We start from the raw sequence: 23,446 nt of genomic DNA, 5'->3' as shown, positions 1-23,446 counted from the left end.
ATACTGTATGCCTGCGTACATTTTTCAACATTTTAGCACATTGAAAAGTCATTAACAAATTCTTGTTCACACAAGTCACTACCATACAGAACACAACACCAGCATCCAGAAGATCGCATTCGACGAGTACAGTGTTGTGAAAGGTTTCGGCAACAAGTGGAAGTTAACTACCGTTTTATAAATAATATATATATATAAGATGTGATATGGACTGAGGATATGTTCAGTCTCTATAGCAGCCATTATTGGTCTGAACATAACCCTCGTTAGCCGAGAACGTGGCTTTCAGGCTCAATTTGGCATAAACGTGTGGGCTCAAATCGTGGTGGAAGCAGTGCTTCTGGGCCCTCACATATTGCCAGACAAGTTGAATGCGCCAATTTAGTACGTTTTCTAAAAACAAACACCAGAAAATGTTCCACTTGATGTTCGACGACAACTACGGTTCCAACATGATTATTTAACTCGACTTTTTTTAATGAATGTGCGTAGATGTTTAAATCTAGCCTTCCCAGACAATCTGGCGTCCACGTTCCCCGGACATTAGTCCACTAACTTTTTATTTGTGGAGACACTTGAGCAAGTTTATGATACCCCGCGTATTAGAGTACAAGTCCAAATGGCTCATGTATATGGTGCTTCGTCAATGGTAGATGCAAATGTGTCGAGCTGAGTCCAGCAAATTACCATTTCAGCGAGTGGCTCAATGTATGAGTGTTCGTTTACATCAGTAACAAGTTAATCTTTTGTTTCAATGTTGAAATAAAGTTAAGAGTAAAAGTTCGAAAAACAAATAAAAATATTTCATTGCACAGAATGACAGATACAATTCGATACTTTAGCTAAAAGAAAGAAATGAAGAACTCCAAAAGTATACGCGCGATGAGACGCGAACACCAAACGTTTGTGTTTAATGCTTTTTCACTTCCATCACTCGTCTCACTGGGCTATCAGATAGCTCTGGCATAGCCTTTTGTTCATGATAACTGTACTTAGCCACGCCGCACCCAATCACAGCGTTGCCAGCGCATCCTTTCGTAAATCCATGTTCTCTTAAACTTATGAACCAGACAACATTTTGTTAAAAGACCTTTGTTTTACAGAGTGATACAGAATCTTGGCAGTGTATACTACATATGCTCCATTTTTATTCACCCCGTATAGATTAGATGGCGTATGGCTTTTAGTGCCGGGAGTGTCCGAGAACAAGTTCGGCTCGCCAGATGCAGGTCATTTGATTCGACGTCCGTAGGCGACCTGCGCGTCATAAGGATGAAATAATGATGAAGACGACACATACACCCAGCCGCCGTGCCAGCGAAATTAACCAATTAAGGTTAAAATTCCCGACCCAGCCGGGAATCGAACCCGGGACCTCTGTGGCCAAAGGCCAGCACGCTAACCATTTAGCCATGGAGCCGGACACCCCGTGTAGATAAGAGAGGAACAGAAGTAATATATAATGTTGAGATTTCGATCACGTTACAGTTATTTTCCTACCACTTTTCCCGCACCTGTGGAGTCGCGGGTGCGAACTGGGTAGCACATGTGAATTTTTCTTGCTAGTTGTTTTACGTCGCACCGACACAGATAGGTCTTACGGCGACGATGGGACAGGAAAGGGCTAGGAGTGGGAAGGAAACGGCCGTGGCCTTAATTAAGGTACAGCCCCAGCATTTGCCTGATGTGAAAATGGGAAACCACGGAAAACCATTTTCAGGGCTGCCGACAGTGGGGTTTGAACCTACTATCTCCCGAATACTGGATACTGGCCGCACTTAAGCGACTGCAGCTATCGAGCTCGGTCACATGTGGATTTGGCCCTGTTTTACGGCCAGATGCCCTTCCTGACGTCAACCCTACATGGAGGGATGTAATCACTATTGCGTGTTTCTGAGGTGGTTGTTAGTGTGGTATGTTATCTGAATATGAAGAGAAGAGTGTTGCGACGGACACAAACACCCAGTCCCCGAGTCAGAAGAATTAATCAGAAGCGATTAAAATTTCCGACCCGGCCGGAAATTTCGATCACGTTACAGTATCCTTCGACAAAGTCTGAGTCGTCTGAGCTAGTCAGTTAATCACGAGGTGAATGTTCTTCCTTTCTAACGAGTATCGCCTCCTTGCTAAGATATTTACCCTGTAGACTACTACTACTACTACTACTACTACTACTACTACTACTACTACTACTACTACTACTCTCTTACTTGAGGCTGGATTTAAACCAACATCAGATACAATGCTCAGTACTCAAGCTGCGATCCACTAACCCAGCCGTACGGCGCGGGAGCAAAACTAGAGTTTCGTAACGCTGCGTAGATTGAGGGTGAGATTGTACGCGATACAGGTTGACATGCATGTCAGGTGCCGGTCAGGTTGAGGTAGGTCAGGTGAAAATTCTACATGAAAAGAACATCTACACGCAAACAAGTACCGAGAAGGTCTGAATCTAGTGAAAAGGTAGCATGTAAGAAGAGCATTTTGTTCTTTACTCCTTGAATTTCGAAACTGTCAATGTCCATGTGCTCTATGAGATCCTTCCGTGCATTTCCTTAGGTGAGTCTTTCCTTCTACATTTCACTATTGACATTCCACAAACACTGGGGTTGAATGCATTTCTTTTTTTTTTTCTTCTTCAATAAAATGGTAGGTTTAGTTTTCTGTCCACCTCTTTTCAGTCACTCTGCACACAAAAATATCACAGTGAAGTGTACAAAAACAGTACCGGGAAACGAGATCCAATCATTCACTCCAATTGATACCCGGGTGCTCATGTACACGAAACAAGTTTACAAGCATGTAACCCTCATGCGCAAGTAGATTGCACTTCTACCGATCTACCTGACCTTCGCAGTTACTTCAAGCAAGTGAATGTTCACACGGCGCGGGTCACAACCTACCTGCAACTAACATGTACGTCAAACTGCATCTTCTACAGGAGATGAATTTAAGTTCATTTAATTTAATCTTGCGATATGGATATATATATGGACGGAGCAGACATTACGAAAGCAAACGCCCAGGTAGTTTAACTCCGAATATAGGTCGGAAAGAAAAATGTATTTCACTCAACACACGGGTGAAAGTTCGAGATGTTTGATATGTTGTATTACCATCGCAAAAATAAATGGAATATTGAGTATCACTATAAAAATAAACGTTCTGCTACGTATCAAAAGAAACGGTAGTGCAAAAATACACCTTTACTTATTTCGTCCCTGCAGTTTCACCAACGAGAGAATCCCAGTCATTTTATGTGAAATGTTCGATAAAATTCGCGTAACGAAATTCGGATAACGAACTTGAAATTCCACTTTTAAACTCGAGCTTCTATGGTTATAATCACAAATTTAAGTCGCATAAACCTATAGCCTTGCTTAATTCGCGTAGTGTGTGTCTGTAGCCTGCCCTTGTTTGAGTTTCGGTTTGGGTAAGGAAACCAGGATTTGAAGTACGCGCTATCCCATTATTCTTTGAACTGAGTGTGGTGAGCCTGCGACCTGAGTAAACCTACAGCTGATGTAAGGTACTGGCATAGCCGAGAGTTAACATCGGAAGATATCAGCTTACCAGTCATATCTTAAGAGGACATAACCGCTTGACAATAAAAGTGGGTAGAAAGTCTTCTCTTTTCTTGATACAAAAACAAGATACAGATATACTACAATACTTCGCGGCACAGCAGCCTCCGTGGTTCAAGCAGCAGCGTGCCGGCCGCTCACCTTTGGCTTGCGTGGTTCAAATCCCGGGGACTCATTGGAAGATATTTTATTAACAAAGAGCAGGCGGGACAGTTTTTTTTTTCTCCGGGTACTCCAGTTTACGCTGTCATCTTTCATTCCAGCAGCATTCTCCAACATAATTTCATTTTATCTGTCAGTTATTACTCATTGCCCAAAGAAACAATTGAACCTATAGGTATAACGCTTATAGTAGAATTTACATTATTTTGACAGTTTCAAAGTCGAACTATATGATCGGCAGCCCTGCGGATGGCTTTCCGTGGCTTCTTATTCTCACCACAGACAAACGCCGGAGATCTTCCGTAATTAAGATGACAGTCGTTACCTTCTGTCAAAGCCTTTGTAGGGTTTTATCTACAGGAGAGTTGAATAATATTTTAATAATAATTAAATCTAATAAAATATTAAATCTGAGGAACATACAATGCCATGCAGTCGTTCTTATTTTTAATGATTGTACACATTCAAATCCTGCTGCAATCAAGGAATAAAATGCAATATGATAAACTGAATTTTGTTTAGGGGTGGGATAGGGTGAGTTTTTAAAGGTCACGACATTAAGATAATGTACTAACATCATGTTTATCATGTGTCTAAAAGTTTACACTTGCCCTATGTTCAGTACTCCAATACCCATCTCGGACTTTTGCTTGAACGAGCCTTAGTCTCTTCATTTCAGTCTTGTATAAATAGTTTTATAACAGATAAGTATCCACGATTAGCATGTTTGCATCGACATCCTTGGCTACGTGGTACAGGTCGAGTAGCTGTAAACTTGCATTTGGCGGTTTCGAAGTTGAACTATACGATCGGGAGCCCTGCGGATGGCTTTCCGTGGATTCTCATTCTCATAACACACAAACGCCGGAATTCTTTCGTATTTAAGATCACAGTCGTTACTTTCCTGCCCCTAATCAGTATGGCCGAAAATCAATACGCGTTAGTCTGATGCTAAAACGCTATCAAACAAAAAGGTTGTTTCCCGTTTCGAATATTCGAATATGCACCACTTGTACTCAGATTTATGATAACTAATTTACCTCGATTATCAGAAATTTTACTGCCTGAAGCTTTTTCACATAATTACATTCATTTGTAGATATTCCCGTTAATTATCATTGTCCTAAACAGAATTCCAAACAGGATTTCCACTCTGTACATTCGAGTACACAGAGTTCTTTTATTTCCCATTTTAAGTCTCGTTCCAGCAATCGGAGCTGTGAAGTGTGCAAGTCGCCTGTCCTTGTGGTAGGTGGAGTACCTCGTTAGGATCGAAATTCACCCCTTACACACGCTCTTGAAATGGCAGGTGACCTTTAAAAAAAACGCCGCTTGGAGTAGGTGCGAGGTACTAAAAGAAGAACGCAATTTATTTCATCACGTAAAGTCCCTTATCACGAATTTCATGGTTCGAAAATGAAGGAAATTGTTTTCTGATATAACAAAACTCATATTTACGGAGATTACTGGGAAAAGGAAAATAGTAATTTCATTTTAATTAACCCAGAATCCTTCGAATAAGATAAGCGCGGTAGTTTCGAATATTTTTCTTACTTTCTGCCTCATAGGGCCAGGGGTTCTCATAGTAACGTAACTCACCCCCCCCCCTCGACCCCAGTTCGCCACAGTCACTGCCCTCGTGATATACAGGCCGTACTGTAGCTCTGATGACGTCATGCTTTGGGTAGGATTTGGAGACAGCACGCATCCGCTCCGCTTGAATAACACACTCGTTTTAATTACTTAAGAAACTGTTAAAACCTTATAAAACCAAAAACCATTCATAAATATTTGTTGGTTCTGACATACAATGCATATCCTTCCCCGTAAAGTTCTATTACTAGCGAATATCCGTTCGTCTCCGTGAGTACAAACTAACATTTTGAGACATATTCTTGGGATTTCTATCCATTTTCCAGTCAACTGGAACATTCACATAATACACACTGATAGAAAACAAGCAACCAATTACCAATATAATATACTACAAATGTAAATTACTTCTGTACCACCAATTCAGTATCTACAAGAAAGATTACGAGTAAGCTAATCTCCAACTATAACAAAACATTTACTGTCACTGTCATGAAATTCAGTTATTGTTTATAAAATGTAGAGTTTTAAACAACAAATGTAACCTATACAATTATTTTCATATTCAATTTTCATGGAATAACCCTGTTCCATTGCCTATGTTATGAAATTTGATAGGAAAAATCTCAGCAGTGTTATTTCACAATACATTTCTACCTAAAATGGTAAAATGAATTTTCAGATACACCGAATTCGAATAAGCCGTAAGTCAGATTACATAAAAGTATATCTAATGTTACCCATGTTTTTGACATAATAAGAAATTTTAACTCACCATCTGGACGACACTCTTATTTACCTTATGATTTAATCTTCAGGAAATTGGTTGATACAACTGTGTGATGATTGACTATTAATTTCTCCCTGGGAATAGCCTTCGTCCGTAACCTAACTCTTTCTTCATCAGAAGGAAACAAGTACTGGAGTGTACTCTGCTCGTTTATAACTGGCTTTGCATCCAGACACACAGCAACACTCTCCATGGTGATTTCTCTCACTGATAACCTAAATTCAACTCATTGTATATATACACATCGTGGTTGATAATAAAACGCTGAATGCACTAACACAATTCATTTTACACTACGGATATAACATTACATAAATAAACTACAAAATTAAAACATGAATACACCCGCACACTAAGTTTTCTTCACTAATTGAGGACTTTTCACTTAATAATGCAGTCAATAACGGCTCAGTCTGATATATATCTCAGTAAACATGCGGACAGCGTTAAGAATTTCCATAAAATAGCCAAGAATTCGCATGTAACTCAACTAACTCACGTGCTAAAATTCCTCCCTGGCGATCAGCTGATTGCCTGTACTTCACGAAGCCACTGCCACAGTTCGATTTCTGGTTCAGCCACGAACTTAAGACCAACTTAGAGAGTAGAATGGAAGGTTCTCAGACTCTAGTAACATAATTCGGAAGAGAAGTGAGTTATCTTCCACTCTCAACATTCCTGAAAGTGAACTTCCCTGGTTTTTAACTCTAACATGAATGCCGGAATAGTATCTCAATTCATTCCAATCTTACTCTCAACAACACGCACAAATAACTTGCACACACCGTCCCGGTCGCCTTGTGGGTGGGGAAAGAAGAATTCCCCGCCCAAAAGGCTAAAAGGCGACTAAAAGGGAGCAATCACCAGGAACTCGCTGAGTCTGATACTGGTTACACTTTCTTGTAACAGGCTCCTTACTTTCAACTTTCCTATCGAACCTCCCTTGATCAACTTCTGTTTTCGCAACTGTGAGCTTGCATCAGGGAGATACTGGGTTCAATCCCCACTATCGGCAGCCCTGAAAATAGTTTTCCGTAGTTTCCTATTTTCACACCAGGCAAATACTGCGGCTGTATTTTAAGGCCACAACCGCTTCTTTCCCACTCCTAGGCCTTCCCTATCCCATCGTCGCCGTAAGACTTACCTGTGTTGTTACGACGTAAAACAAATCCAGACTGTATTAGGTTTGTGAGGAGTAGGAAGTCTTTCAGATCCATGCCCTGCATGGCCTTTCACATTCTTTTGCCGATAGCCTCATTTCGACTTCTTTCATCGTTCTTGTGGTTACTGCTAAGGAAGGATCACTGCCCAGTTGTACTTCCTGTTAAAGTAATAATTCCCACCACCACCAAACATCCTAGTCACAAGCATTGTCAGCTCTCATATGCAGAAACGAGATTACCTTACGGATGTTTACTACATTATACTAATTCCTTACAAGAAGCAACAAAGATTAAGTTTAGACCTAGAGAAATTCAAACCAAAATAAATCTTAAGTATTTCCTTAGATATAATATCACCTGAAAACTTCAGGCAAACTTCGGATGGTACTTTCTTCAGCGAGAGAATTTTATCAAAGTGGTAAGGCTTCTATAGCAATAATTTTAAATTCGTGGAATGGTGGGCTTGAATCCCATCGCCGATAACATTTTTTGTGGCTTCCTATTTCAACACCAAGAAAATATCTGGGTTCTACGACAATTAAAGTTATCGTGCTTCCCACCCAGTCCACGCACTCTCCCATCCCATCGTTGTCAAGAATCTATTACTCTTGATGTGATGTTAAGCCGCAAACGAACGCACTTCCTTCAAAGCAATTGCCACAAACTTCTTGCTCCAGTGTCACTGGATCCGGCCCATATGGGAACTTTTTTATACATTACGTGAAAGAACCAATTTTGTGATTTTGTGTTACATAGTTTTATGTTGTAAACGTTCAGCTCCTTGGCTGAATGGTTAGCGTCGTGGCCATCGGTTCAAAGAGTCCCGAATTCGATTCCTAGCCGGATCACTGATTTTTACTGCATAGGGTTGATTCATCTAGCTCGGGGACTGAGCGTTTTCTTCTCACTACAAACCGTTTATTTTACACATCCCACTACCAACCCCAACAAAACATACAATGCCGGACTGAGTAGCTCGAATAGCAGAACACTGGCCTTCTGAGCCCAACTGGGTTGGTTCAATCCCGGCTCAGTCCTTTGGTATTTGAAGGTGCTCATATATGTAAGCCTCCTGTCGGTAGATTTTATGGCAAGTTAAAAAATTCTTAAGGGACAAAATTCCGGCAACTTGGCGTGTACGTAAACCATAAACATGTCGTAAAAACAATAGCAATGAAAGTTATTAAAACTTGCAATAGTAACTATATCATTCCACATAGGGTTGGCGTCAGGAAAAGCATCTGGCAGGAAAAACTTAGCCTATCTCCCTGTAGTAGAGACATCAAATAATTTGAAGAAAGACCAGGAATTAGAAGAAGTAATGTATCTTAAACTACGTAAACCGAATAGCAGGCCCACAAATCAGGTAAAATGTTCATTTTGTCAACATGTACGGCATACCTCTTAAGTCATCTTCATCAAAAAGTTTTCCTCGTCTTCCTGAGGGGGAGGGGCGCCTAGAGGGTAACGCCCACTCTCTGGCCAGGAAAGTTTGGTGGGATAAAAAAGGAGTGGAGGATTAGGGAGATTGCCTCTTAAGTCCCGTCCCGTTGGTTCGAATGGAAGGATGGAAGGAATTGCAGCAGGTAGATGTAGAGCTGTTCCTAATACGTGTAGGTACGTACTCCTGTATTTACGTAACTTTCATACTTTTACTAAAGGACATTTTGTGTAATCATTGTTTGTTTTGTGAATCATTGTCATTTTTGTTTTTTGTTTGTTTTTTCTCAGCGTTTTAAGTCGCACAAACACAACAGGTTATTTGGTGGCGATCGGCGACGACGTGATACAGAAGGGTAAAAATAGCGACCGTGACCTTACTATGTGCGTCTGACGAGAAATCGCGGCTGCTTGTAGGTACGACACGAGTAACACATACTACACTCTTAGCTACAAACATTAGTCGTGATAGACGGTGTAAGCTCTGAACTGCATGTTGATTATTAAACTTAATTATGCAGTACTTATACTAAATATGTAACTAAAACTCAATTGCTCTACCACTTTGAAACTTGAAAGTTCACCACAGCAACTCAATTCGTCACCGCGGACGGAAGAGATGATTATTATCAGGCCTTGAGATATGCACATGTGTAGCAGCCATACCTCTCGCACCCCTTTACTCGCATCCACGCAACTTCTCATCATCACAACCATAGTAATTAAGTACAGCAAAATGGGGCTGCCGATTTTGGGATTCGTAGGCACCATCTTCACGGCCTAAACCGCGCTGGTAATCCCGGTCACTTAATAATGATGCTAACAAAGGTTTACTCGGTGATCGGAGCGGTGGTGGTGATTAGTGTTTTTAGAGAAATACGACTAGGCAGTCATCCTCCCTTAACCCTGATGGCAGAGTTCCAATCCTTCACAGAATGAAGGTATCGGTTAAAGAAAGGGAATGATTACGAAGGGTGTGTAGTTCAAATACTCCCTAGGCCTCACAAGCGTGATATCGTCAAGATCAGAAGAGAATAAGATTTGACCGAGGGAGGTCAGATAGAAAGGGTTAAAAGCAAGGTAAATAGAGTAAGAGAAAGTCATGATAGATTCAACTATGGAGCTCATGGTCAACAACCCACGCTCCCAATCTGAGAGCCCTGAGAGGTCCCAGAGTTGCCTCTTACGACAGGCAGGGCAAACAGTGGATGAATTTTAACCACCCCACCCATAGCGCATCGGTGATCGGGAAGTCCAGGGCTGAAGGCCGATATTCTTGAAATATAGTACCCACAAAACTACCCAAACCACCTTTTTTTTGTATCCTATAGAGATATGTTGCCCCTACTTGCACCATATGATATGAACCTGCGTGTAATTGGGATTATGGAAGTGTACAGTGTTGAATGTGAGAAAATGAACTTTAAGGACGACACAATACCCAGTCCCCAGGCCAGGGATATTAATCATTTATAATTGAAAACCCCAGATCCGGCCGGTTATCGAACCCGGAGCCGCCGGGTGACAGGTGGGGCCGGACACCCAAACCACTTAGTCCTGTGGTTGCAATTATAAGATCCATCAGCATTATGTTGTAAGGTAGCATGCATTATATTTAAGCACAAAAACAACACTTCTTACCGCTATATTTCTCACGGACAGTTTGTGGTATTTCACTGTAGTTACAGAAATCCCTTTCAAGTGATTTTCTTATCCACACTTCTGCATTTCATTCAAGACCCGTAGATGCAAAATATACCACCTTGTTCTGTTTGGTTTGCTATTTAAATCTTCATTAATTTGGAAACCCTTTTCTTAAATGAACACTTTGAACATCGGATGGAACCGATTATATACGTTTAAGGCATATTTCGCAGTGCAGAATTACAAATACACACGCTATTACGGCGGGATGAATGGCTGAGATGGTAACGTGCTGGTCTTTTGAGACGAAACTGTTGGACTCGATACCGGCTCAGTCCATCAGACCCATGTTAGTAAATTTACTATACTTAAAAGATAACTTCTCCAGGATAAAATAATGACTTCTCGATATCTCCGAAAACCGTGAAAGTAGTTAGTGGGACATAACACCCGCATTATTATTATTATTATTATTATTATTATTATTAAATACCATTACAGTCAGGAACGTGCCTTAACATTTTTCCTCCTTCCATAGCTATCTCAGCCCACACCCCTCTCAGGCACGTGGTGAAAAGTTTGCCGGGCTGAGTGGCCTTTTGACTCCAACTTTGCAGGTTCGATCCTGGCTCCGTTTAGTGGTATTTGAAGGTGCTCAAATACGTCAGCCTCGTGTCGGTAGATTTACTGGCACGTAAAATAACTCTTGAGGATCTGAATTCCGACACCTCTGCGTAGTTAGTGGGATGTAAAATCAATACTATTATTATTACAAGTAAGGTTCAACGGAGTTGCTATCTTTCCCATAACTCATCTTGTCCGTTCCCATCCATCACAGTGATGCTTTATATCTATGAACATGCATTCTTGAAACTCAGTCTCAGTTGAAATTAAAGGCACAATCAATCTGAAGCTATTTAAGCGAAAAATGTATAATGTGGTATTGTTAAAGAGAGAACATTGACAACCTCGCCTAGTTTCGGTGGTTGGTTCTAATGAAAGTCAACCCGCACAGTTTTCTTTACACTGCGATAGCTCCGTTAGGGTTGTTGTGGGATAAAACTTTATGACACCTTGGAAGAAAAGTATGTTTTTTATTGATGATAATGATGATGATGTTCGTTGTTTAAAGGGGTCTAACATCTAGGTCATCGGCACCTAATGGTACGAAATGGTGTGACAATTTAAAAATCCATAATCCTCCACTGACCACAATTCGAAAACATGAGAACGAAGAATAAATGGATGGATATGAAGTTAAAACAAGCTGTCGATCCGACCCGCAATGCCCCACATTCCCAGAAACTTAGCATCAAACTGTAGTATTATTGACCAAGCGACAGCTTCTAAAGCACAATACTGACTCGATGATGCTTGTCGTCAAAACGGGTCCAAAATCCAGTTCACCGGCACCTCATAATGGTACTTATCGCTAGGAAAATAGAACCATGCATGTGTCATGTTACGGTACTAATCAAAAGTAGCGTAGACTCGCGGTATTGTACACATTATGGTACTATGCACAGGTAATGAAATTCGCACATGTAACACAGACCAATGGTGTATGTTTCTTATTATACAACTACAAAAAATAAGAGATTTCGCCACACGACACGCGTCGAAAGCTGTAACCTTGCATTCGGGAGATGGTGGGTTGGTGCTCTATCGTCGACAGTTCTGAATATGATTTACGTATTTTCCCGTTTTTACAAGAGACACTACCGTGGCTCACTGGTAGAGTGTCGGGTTTAGAAAGGGTATGTGCTCTATGTCGTTCGACGTCGGCATGTTAAAGAACTATAGTGACGCTTTTAGTTTTTACCCAACGGAATTAATTAAATCTCAGCAACAGCTTACCCAACAGAGATATATTTCTCTGCATCTGGTATAATAAAATGGAACATCGAAATTGACACGCAGGCAACCTTCATGGCGTCGAATCAAAATGCCTGCACATGGTCACTAAGGCCATATATTATTATTATTATTATTATTATTATTATTATTATTATTATTATTATTATTATTATTATTATTATTATTATTATTATTATTATGTGCGTATGGACACAATGGATCACGCATAGCTCTAACGATTCTGTTTTCTGAGTTGCGAAACAGCTCTCATCCTTTCTCCGTGGATCCTTTTTCGTTCTTCTGTCCCCTTTGCTCCAGTCTTCTTTTCACTTCGTTCTCTGGATGCACTTTCCATCCATTAATTTTTTCCTATAGAGGTTTCTGTCCGCGGTGTCACTTGAGTTTATCTGGGCTTTTTCCAAGTCCTCCTTCACTTCCAGTACCCATGGAATATTTTTTAGATGTTCTATGTAGGTGATATTATTATTATTATTATTATTATTATTATTATTATTATTATTATTATTATTATTATTATTATTATTATTATTATTAGGTACCAGATTCTGTGCCTGAATTAACGCCAGGGTCAGTTCCTTCCTGTCCTATGCCTCCCCTACGAAAACTATTGGAGTAAGTGCGATGTTTAACCACTAAAACAAAAAGAAAGCATAAGTCCACAGGTTGCAAGCAGAAACGACAAAGGAAATACAAATTCGTATAGAAGTTATATCTAGATCATTTTATGGCATGACAGAAAGTCTTGAATTAAGTCTATAAGTGGAATAATAATTTTATCGGAATCCCAATCGTTAGTGCAACGGTGCCTGGTACAATTAGAATGGAGCGGAGGAGCTGCATACGACATCAACGCAACACATATACTGCTCACACACGACACGGTTCTACTACCATATCTCTAATTTTTGATCGGCCGGGGTACGCCACACCTGTAACTTCGCATCTCGCAGAGCCAATAAGCATAACGACTGGCACCAAGTTGGAGGTCGGCCTTCCCCAGCCATGTTTACGTGTATAATCCATGGCGTTGGCCCAGCGATCTCGGACGAGGACATTTACAGTGCCCTTCGCACACACGGTGTCTCTAGTGAAATCAGACTTTACGACGGCCCCGATCTCGCACCGGAGGTGCTTCTCGTTTTCCACACTCTGGATGCCTGCAGCCACGTCCAGACTAATGGAGTGTTTCTTCATCGCCGTCTTCACCAAGCAACATCTACACCTTCACACGTCATCGCCCAGATCTTGGATGTTGAAGACCCTGCTACGCCTGCTGCAAGTACGCCTCCTCCGTATTTCTCACCCCCACCCCGTCCATCATCCACAACAACTACTACTGTACCATCACCTCCAACGCATCTGCTTACCCATCGATCAATATTCCACTTACCATGCCTGTTCCCACTACCACTATTACCACCACCATCACTACTTCTGCTCACTCCCATCCTTCCCATTACTATTACCACTACATCCCATCCTTTTCCCCTATTGATAACCTCTCCCCAACCCGCCCACCCCTTATCCAATAAATCTCCTTAGCACAGAAGCCATTCCTTCACATCTCCTTTTTCTATATCACAATTTACCCATCTCCTTCATCCCACATTTCTCCACTACCCCGTCACCTCTCCTGGCCAGAGAGAGGGCGTTACCCTCTAGGTGGCCCGCCCCACCCCTTCAGGGTGGGGAACGAAAGCATTTGTAGTTAGTTAGAGCCGCATACAGATTACAGTGCAGCTCTCTTGGCAAGATGTAATGGCCCTCAATCACCAATGCATTACAGTACAGTACCGGTACGCAAACTCAGTCAAACACGACAGTGAATATGGCTGAGATAGACATGATTATAGGGAAGGAGAATATTTTGGAGAACAATCAGTTTTAATTGAGTACCATTAATTTTGTTTCACATATGGCTCGTAATTTATATACATCCATTTATTATCTTGGTGACCTCTTTACGGCAGACTGTATCAAAACATACCGTTGAATATCCTGGAATATTGAAAGGGACAAAAGTGAACAGTATTAACATCAGCGTTATATTGCTTGTGAAGAGAACTAAGAATTTCGTATGCCAGATCGACGATTCAAAACAGCAGCAGGTGGGTCATTTCAAGTCCTTAGGATGTACTTATCACGGGAAGAATCGGACATATGTAGCAAAGTTAACGAAGTGTTTCGCTTTTGTGATCAAAATTATTTTTTAAGGAGAAAGTGATTTCGAAAGCAAAATAAACCTGACGTAGCCGAGGAAGGAAATTACGCTGTATGAATGGTGCCGTGTAGCTGCAACTTTACATTCTAGGAATAGTGAGTTCGAACATCGCTGTCGGAAACCCTAGTTGGATGTTTATCACATTTTCATCATACGAGAATGAAAGAAACTGTAGGTGGAAGATCATACGTTAGAGCTGGTAATATAAAATTGCATCATCATACGACTATTTCACTTCCAAATCACAAAAACCTCAGTTACCTAGCTTTAAAGACGTTTAAATTTCCCTTCTCTCCTGTTTATGCGGGACTGAGTGACTCAGTCAACTTGGCAGGTTCGATACTGGTTCAGCCATGTGGTATTTGAAGGTGCTCAAACACGCCAACTTCGTGTCGGTAGATTTACTGGCACGTAAATGAACTCTTGCGGGACTAAATTACGGCACCGCGGCGTCTCCGAAAACCTAAAAAGTAGTTAGTGAGACGTTAAGTCAATAACACATAACATTCCCCTGTTTATAAAACTCCATCTATCATCGTATTCACCACCAGGAGCCATTAGCCGCCATTCCGTTGAAATAACACTTAGTGACATTCCAAGCGCATTATACATCGTAGGAATTCTAATATCAATTCTGATCTTATTTGCTTTCCTTTTTAATTTTGGACAAATGCCTGATTAAGACTATGGTCGGTCTTCCTATTTTCCCTCCTCGGATGTTTAAAACTACCTGACATAACTCTGCTTTAAGGTCTAAAAAGTTGTACGAGAGGGACAGTTGTGTGAAATCCAAATATCTCATTCATAAGCTGGAGTTAACAGACATACAGTAGAAAAAATTATTGCTGGTATAAACAGGTGGAAGCAGTGTTAGAGAGAAGTGAAGATAAGAACGAACACGTTGAATGAAGCACCATGTATGAACAGGCTTGGCTGACTGGGTCGTGTGAACCGATCGAAGGATAGTCCAGTAATATGTGCGCCTCTAACAGGTAGATCCTCGAGAAGGTTAAACTATACTTGCCATATAGTCTGCTGTATTTGTACATGGTTATTAGAAAGACAAGTAACAGGAAAATTGTTTTGGATTTTAGAAAATGAAAATTCGAGTAGTTTGTGGGCTCCTTTGTCACTGGGCGAGTTGGCCGTGTGGTTAGGGTCACGCAGCTATGAGCTTGCATCCGGGAGACGGTGGGTTCGAACCCCACTCTTAACAGAACTGAAGGTAAGTTGACCGTGGTTTCCCATTTTCACACTAGGCAAATGCTGGGGCTGGCACGTAAATGAACTCTTGCGGGACTAAATTACGGCACCTCGGCGTCTCCGAAAACCTAAAAAGTAGTTAGTGGGACGCTTCCTTCCCACTCCTAAGCCTTCCCTATCCCATCGTCGCCATAAGATTTATCTGTGTCGGTGCGACGTAAAGCAAATTGCGAAAAAAAAAAACTCCAGTTAAATATTGCGAGAGTAGCCTATCTCTTTCACACTGATGGTAGTGTACTCCCAGATTCTAGCCCATATCAACTGCAACACATCCCACAATAGACTCAGAATAATTAGAAAATCACATAAACATAAAGTACAGTGCGTTGTTGACCACGATATCCAAAGTTTTCAAGAGTGAAAACAAAACCAACGAGTTATTTTCATGGAGAGATAGTTGGTAAATTAGAGGAAGAAACGCCACTGAAGAAGGCTACAAGGAGTTGTTAAAGCCAGATGCAAACAAACTATGTCCCTCAGCACGAACTAATCTCTCGATCCATTACATTATTTCTGTTCCAGCAGACTAATGAGTAATAATGTTGTTGGTTTTATATCCCAACAACTACTTTTACAGTTTTCGGAGACGATAAGATGCCGGAATTTCGTCCCGCGAGAATTCTTGTACGTAAATCTACTGACATGAGGGTGACCACCTACAAATACCACTGGACCGAGCCGGGATCGAACCTGCCAACTTCAGCTCAGAAAACCAACGCCTTAACCGTCTTAGCCACTCATCCAGGCTACCAATCAATGAATCAACACTCATTTTAACAAAAGTCGGGGAATAAGGAAATACAGTCTACGCTATAAATAATTTCGTAAGACGCCCTAATATCACAGGGTCGAAAGAAAACTAAATGTGAAGGCCTGAAATACAGAAAGCTCATAACATTGAACAACAATAACATTACATTGACCATTGTTTGTTGTGATGTGCGTTGTGTCTTCTTTTGCCAGTCATGTCCGATAGATGGGATTACTGCTGTATACAGACTTTTTTTTTAATTTGCTTTACGTCGCAACGACATAGATAGGTATTATGGCGATGATGGGATAGGAAAGGGCTAGGAGTGGAAAGGAAGCGGCCCTGGCGTTAAATACGGTACGGCCCCAGCATTTCCCTGCTGTGAGAATGCCTCCATTTCTACAGCTGGACGAACACACTAGACCAGTCCGCGCACCGACAAAGTCATAACCCAACAACTGCGTGTACCTGTGAGTTGTCACTATGCAGTTCTACCATAGCGATGGCAGTATCGACACGTAACAACAGTGTTGCCACCTTTAGCGTTGAACGTGTGTTATGAAGGGTGTTCAGTTTTCATTTGATTGCCCCTTACACATTTACGGTTTTCAAAGGTCAGGATGCCGGAAATTTTGTCCCAGAGGAGTGTCTTTAGGTGCCAAGGAACCTACAGACACTGAGTTGGCATCATTGAGCACCTTCAAATACCTCCGGACTGAGCCGGAATCGAATCCACCAAATCGTTTGAGGTATTCGGTCCGTCACATTGTGAGATAATGTTAACTGGCTCAACAATAAATAGCGCCTAGAAGATAAAATGCATATACTACAATATTACGTTAAGAGGGTGCTTATAACTTTTCCTCATTTCTTAATAAATAACTACTTGTTTACGATTCTCGGAGACGCCGAGGTGCCGGAATTTAATTCTGTTGGATTTCTTTTACGTGCCAGTAAATCTACAGAGACGAGGCTGACGTATTTGAACACCTTCAAATACCACCGGACTGAACCAGGATCGAACCTGCCAAGTTGGGGTCAGAAGGCCAGTGCCTCAACCGTCTGAGCCACTCAGCTCGGCATTTACTTTCTTCCTAACTTCTTTAATGTATTTCAGTTTATTCCCAAATATTCAAACAACTATCTTTGTTATTTTATATTTTATTTCTGCCTAAAGAGTGATTTATCTATTGTTTCATTGATCACTCACCCAAATTAATTTGGAACTTCATCATCTGTGGTTCCAAATCCGAAGTCATTGCTTTAACTCCTAGACAGGGATGTAATGCATTGCTTTTAAATAAAGCGTTATAAGCGATATTAGGAGGCTCCGTGGCTCAGACGGCAGCGCGTCAGCCTCTCACCGCTGGATACCGTGGTTCAAATCCCGGTCACTCCATGTCAGATTTGTGCTGGACAAAGCGGAGGCGGGACAGGTTTTTCTCCGGGTACTCCGGTTTTCCCTGTCATCCTTCATTCCAGCAACACTCTCCATTCTCATTTCATAGCATCTATCATTCATTAATAAATCACTTTTGGAGTGGCGACCCCATCGTACTAACAGCCTGTATCTGCTTCATTCATTTCATCTCTGACCCGGTTAATGACTGGAAAACAGGTTGTAGGTTTTCAAGCGATATTAATAACGTCATCCTATCTGTGTAATATCTCGATGAATGCCTGATATAATTACCTCGTTGTTCATATCCATTTGTCATGTATAAGTCTAAACATTCAAATTGTCCCAAATTTAGCAGAGAAATTATCGCGTATCACTTCGTCGTACGTGTAACAGAGATAACCCTTTCCTACCCAATTATACCAAATGGTATCATGGTATTTTGAAATATTTATAATTTATAATTCATTTAACCGTAATTTACCCAGTCTTGCTTGGAAATAGCAGGTATCAGCTGATCAGCTCATCGAGTGAACAGTTCACAATATTACATAATTTTCAGAACTGGTGTAATATACAATAAACGCTACTTTCAAAACCTCCTAATGCATATCAATAGAATATTTACGTAAATTGCTGCTTAGAATGGGAAAAAAAGTATTTGATTCTTTATCAATATGGTATGTCATGTTTCTTAGCTAAACTCAAGATCCACTTGATGGCATACGTGGGGATTAGGTAGAATACTAAAGATTCTGCTTATCGCTTAAGGCTCCGTGTTTTTTTTAATTATGATTTGCTCAGACCTACCATTTTCGCACAAGTTTTCTTACCTCTTATTTTACCTTTCTTCATCGCAGCAATTCCTTTTGTTCCCACATCTGTTCTACAATCATTAATATATTGTATCAGTACAGCATTTCGATTAAAGGACTTAAAATGTATTTCTATTCGAAATAACTGAATAAATTTCATAAGGACTTATATCTGCCTTTTGATGAAACATGTAGAAGTCTGAAAATAGTAGATATTAGGAACATCATGTTCAAGATAACTGTCCGTAACTTTCTACGAAAGTTCTATCACTCGAAATAATTTGCGCTGGAGAAAGTTTCAGGTCATCATATTCATCGGTAAATGCCTGTATAGTTAGAACAGACATTCTCTTGTGGTTCCGCTAAAAAGATCAAATTATATTCCGACGTATAATGGGAAGAGAAAAAGGAGACGTGGGTACATTACCTCATTCACTGGTGTACCCCGTCAGCATGTTCGCAGCCCTGGTAGTACCACAGACACTAGGAAACACTTCAACTAACTGTTGCTTTTCACGCAACAGGCTCGTTCACTCAAACACTCTCATATTTGCAGAGGGAGGTGAAACTGTGAAGGTGTTACCGCCTGTCCCACTCGCAACCTACTGCTCGCCTTGCTAACCACCTGGCTGCGCGCTCCCGCCCGTAGGACGCGCATGCGTACACGCTGCAACCATTCTTCTCGTCAGAAAGGCCAAAAGAGTGAACTTCAAAAAGATATATAGAACGCGAAAGATTCTATGTATAAGTAGGATGATCGAAAGGGAAAGTAACTAAAGAAATGTTGCCTCTCTAACCTTTTAGCTACACGATATATTTTCACCGCAGGAAATACTAGTGCGCGTTTTTAAATGTGGAAGATCACACACGTACGGCACAGTGTAATGAAATATATTCGACATTTTAGAGTGACTGGGGACTCCCGATCAATATGTACGGCCCTTAGCACCCACTAACAAAGTAAGGCAGATCAAAGAAAGAATGAAACTATGCTACCGTTTAGAAATCGAACTATCGGGCGAGTTCGACGTGCGATTAGGGGCACGCAGCTGTGATATTGCATCCGGGAGATAGTGGGTTCGAACCCCACTGTCGGCAGGCTTGAAGATGGTTTTCCGTGGTTTCCCATTTTCACACCAGGCTGTGCCTTAATTCGGACCACGGCCGCTTCCTTTCCACTCCTAGCAGTTTTCTATCCCATCGTCACCATAAGACATATCTCTGTCAATGCGACGTAAAGCTAATTGTTAAACTAATAATAATAATAATAATAATAATAATAATAATAATAATAATAATAATAATAATAATAATAATAATAATAATTGTTCCGGGATATCTGTTTAATAGCAGAGGTAAAAGAAGGTGCCGGGATGAATGGGTCTAACTACAGAGTCAAAGTTAATTTAAAATTTTAACCAAGGTTATATTTTCCAGAAAACAATAGAAATTTGATAGCTTTTCACTTTAGGGAAATTACAAAGACATAGCAATCTAAAAATAAAACTTAGAAGGATCCAAGAATTTTAACTCTCTTGGGCTACAAGCCCCTAGTTTTACAATTTCAGCTCCTAGCTCAACGCACACATTTGTTCAAGAGCAGAAATCCCCTAATAACATGGAGCACTTGCTCCCACTTTACAATGTCAAGCCTCCCAGAGGCCTTCTTACAACACTAGAAAAGAGCTGACACGCTCTCAGTTTTTCAAGCCTATTCAAGGCAATATCAGACTTTACAATTATTTGCCATCAAGGCACGACTTACACAAATAAAACGGAGGTATCTCGTACCAACCTACTGGGCCTTAGCAGAAAAAGAACAGATTTAGTAAATGGCCCGAAACACCAAGTCGAATGGAGGCGTGTACTTGCACTTCTAAATATGCATTCTTAAAAAACTAAAAGGCTCTAGGCCGATGAAACAGGGGCTATTGCCAAACTGCGGAGGTGACTCGTAAAAGAATAATTTAAGACATTACAGAAAGGAAGAAAACCAGTTACAAAACGTAGTCACCTCAAACCAATATGAAGGGGAGCTCGAGAAGGTAAATCACTCTCTACCCCCGAATTACAGTTGCAGATTTTATGAAGTTTTTACATAACCCGGCAGAAAATGACATTTTTAGAAAAGTAGGTTACATGGTAAAAGTTTCAGACCTTTCCCGCGGGTTAAACTGCTGAGCTAGCAAGAAATAAAGATGTTAAACGGCCATTACCTTGCTGAAGAATTGCTGCCTGATGAAAGAGGCACCACCCGCCTCCTGCTTCACATACACACACTCAGTTAAATGTTGATCAAATGGCCAAGAGACGTGAAAATCCGCAGTTTATAAACCATCGGGGAAAGTTCCGAGACCTTTCATGAATAATCAAGCCACACCCTCTCACTTTAGTGGTAGATGAAAAAGTTACACACAAAATCGAAGAAGAAGCCGGTGATTGGTTAGAAATTAATTACAGAAATTCTTTATTGGCTAAATTCAAAACTGGCGGAAAGAAAAGATAAATATTGCCAACCCACAAATGAATGAACGAAATTTAGTAAAGAGAAAATTTATGAATACAAAATTTCTTCAAAAAGTTCTTTCACTTCGCACCAGGGTGCATGATCATAGTTTTTTAGTGACATCTGTTGTAAAAAGTCCAAACTTCTTGATAATTGGTAACCAAAACATGTTGAAATTCACACAGTCCTGGAGGCTTTACAATCACAAAATTAAGGTAGTGACACCTTCTGAGTAAAAGTTTAAGTAGATCTAATTCCAAGTTCAGTGTTTCTCCTGTAGAGGAGTTCTAATTGGCGCAAGATTTAAATGTGCGGTGTAGAGGTGTACCTCCCGTTATAATAATAATAATAATAATAATAATAATAATAATAATAATAATAATAATAATAATAATAATGTCGGGCTGAGTAGTTCATGTGGTTGAGGCACTGAGTTTCTGACCCCAACGTGGCAGGTTAGATCCTGGCTCAGTCCGGTGATATTTGAAGGTGCTCAAATACGTCGGCCTCGTGTCGGTAGATCTACTGGCACTTAAAAGAACTCCTGCGAGACTAAATTTCAGCACCTCGGCGTCTCCGATAACCGTAAAGGTAGTTAGTGAGACCTAAAAGCGAATAACATTAATAATAATAGTAATAATAATAATATTAATGATAATAATAATCTATAATCATCGGCAGTTAACTTCATATTTTTTCAAACTTCCCGAGTAGTCGACGAACTGAACTGAACAGTAACTTGTGTCGCCACCGAGCATGAAGCTCTCTTACGACCAATGTTAACATAATGGCTGCTAAACTACCCCAAATACTATCAGACAATTCAAATCTTCATCATGAACAAAGAGTGATAAAATGACTCTCCAAGATTTTTCTCCAGTGTACTGACCTTCATTGTCAAACATGACACTGCTAACAGACTACAACCTTCATCATTTTCTTGTAATAAAAGTTTGCTATTCTTGGATGTTGCTAAAACCATTCTGTAAGTATTTAGCATCAGTGTTCATCAGCAGTTGATGAGACAAGTGAAGAATTCTCAAAATATCTATTTTCCACTCTTAAATTTCTAAACAATGTATCTTAAACCGCTCGTGTTATCGATACCGGATGATTATATCGTAAACAATGTCTAATGTACAGTAGTGTGCCAACCTACTCTATGTGGTACTCTGGACATGTTATGTTCAAAGTTTCTACGAAAAACTTACTTCTTTCTGCCAGTAAAAAGTTGCAATGATTCTCAGTTTCGTATTTGGGTACTCAGCGCTTAATACAGTAGGACCCTCGTGAGAGCACCAGTAGCCTGCAGACTGGTTGGATCCCCATGAGGTGTCATTAAAAAGACGTTCTGGGGAAATGGAAAGCGATGCAGTTTCCCGTTGCTTTCCTCATTGAACCAGAATTTTATATTACTTATCGTTCTGTCAATTCTACTGAAACTTTCAAACCAACTTACACCGCCAGCAATAGCTTCAGGCTATTCAGCATAAGGACTGGCTCTATTGTGAATTGCCGAACTAGCATCGCTCATACCTCACACACTTTCATACTGTCAAAGGCAGGGTCAGGTTGAGATATATCGATGAAGTAACAAGTTTATTCTGGCCAATACTAGAGGATTTATTTCTTTGCTTGTTCCTTCTCCTCACAGGAAAATGTCGATCAACGTGGAGTAATTATTCATGTTTACGTTTCCGATATCAAGGTTACTGATTCGTGGACGGTCAACTTATGTCAGAAATTCCGAACACAGGATAATATTCTCCGACCATGTGCATACGAGGATTATTGTAAACTAAGATTCGATCGGCTGTAGCTTTGTCAAATCGGTGCGCTTGTCGAAATGTGCTCACCCGCGGTCTTGTACATAAGACGACAACAGATACAGTCGTAACATCGTTGCGTATGTCTCGGTGTGAGCAGTTGAAATGCTCCCGCCGAGTGTGACACTGTGATTCGAGTTTTTACAGAAAGGAACGTGTCAGCTGCGGACATTCATCGACATGCTGTGCAAAATAAGGCTTCGATCACACTGGAGGCACGCTTGTGCAAGTAATTTGGTGGCGCGCGCTCGTGCGCAAGGTGGCGTGAACAGCAAAGTGCTCATACTAAATGCGAGCAGGTGCAAGTTAATTGTTATGAACAGGTCAGTCGAAATGGAGATGTCAGGCCATGAGGACATTGTTTTGGAAAATGGTGTTTTAAAGTTTTTTTATTTTTGGATGAGCAGGAAA

Source organism: Anabrus simplex, chromosome 4 (genome assembly GCF_040414725.1).
Source record: "Anabrus simplex isolate iqAnaSimp1 chromosome 4, ASM4041472v1, whole genome shotgun sequence".
In the NCBI taxonomy this organism is placed as follows: domain Eukaryota; kingdom Metazoa; phylum Arthropoda; class Insecta; order Orthoptera; family Tettigoniidae; genus Anabrus; species Anabrus simplex.
The sequence above is the reverse complement of the archived record's forward strand: the minus strand, read 5'-3'. Positions refer to the sequence as shown.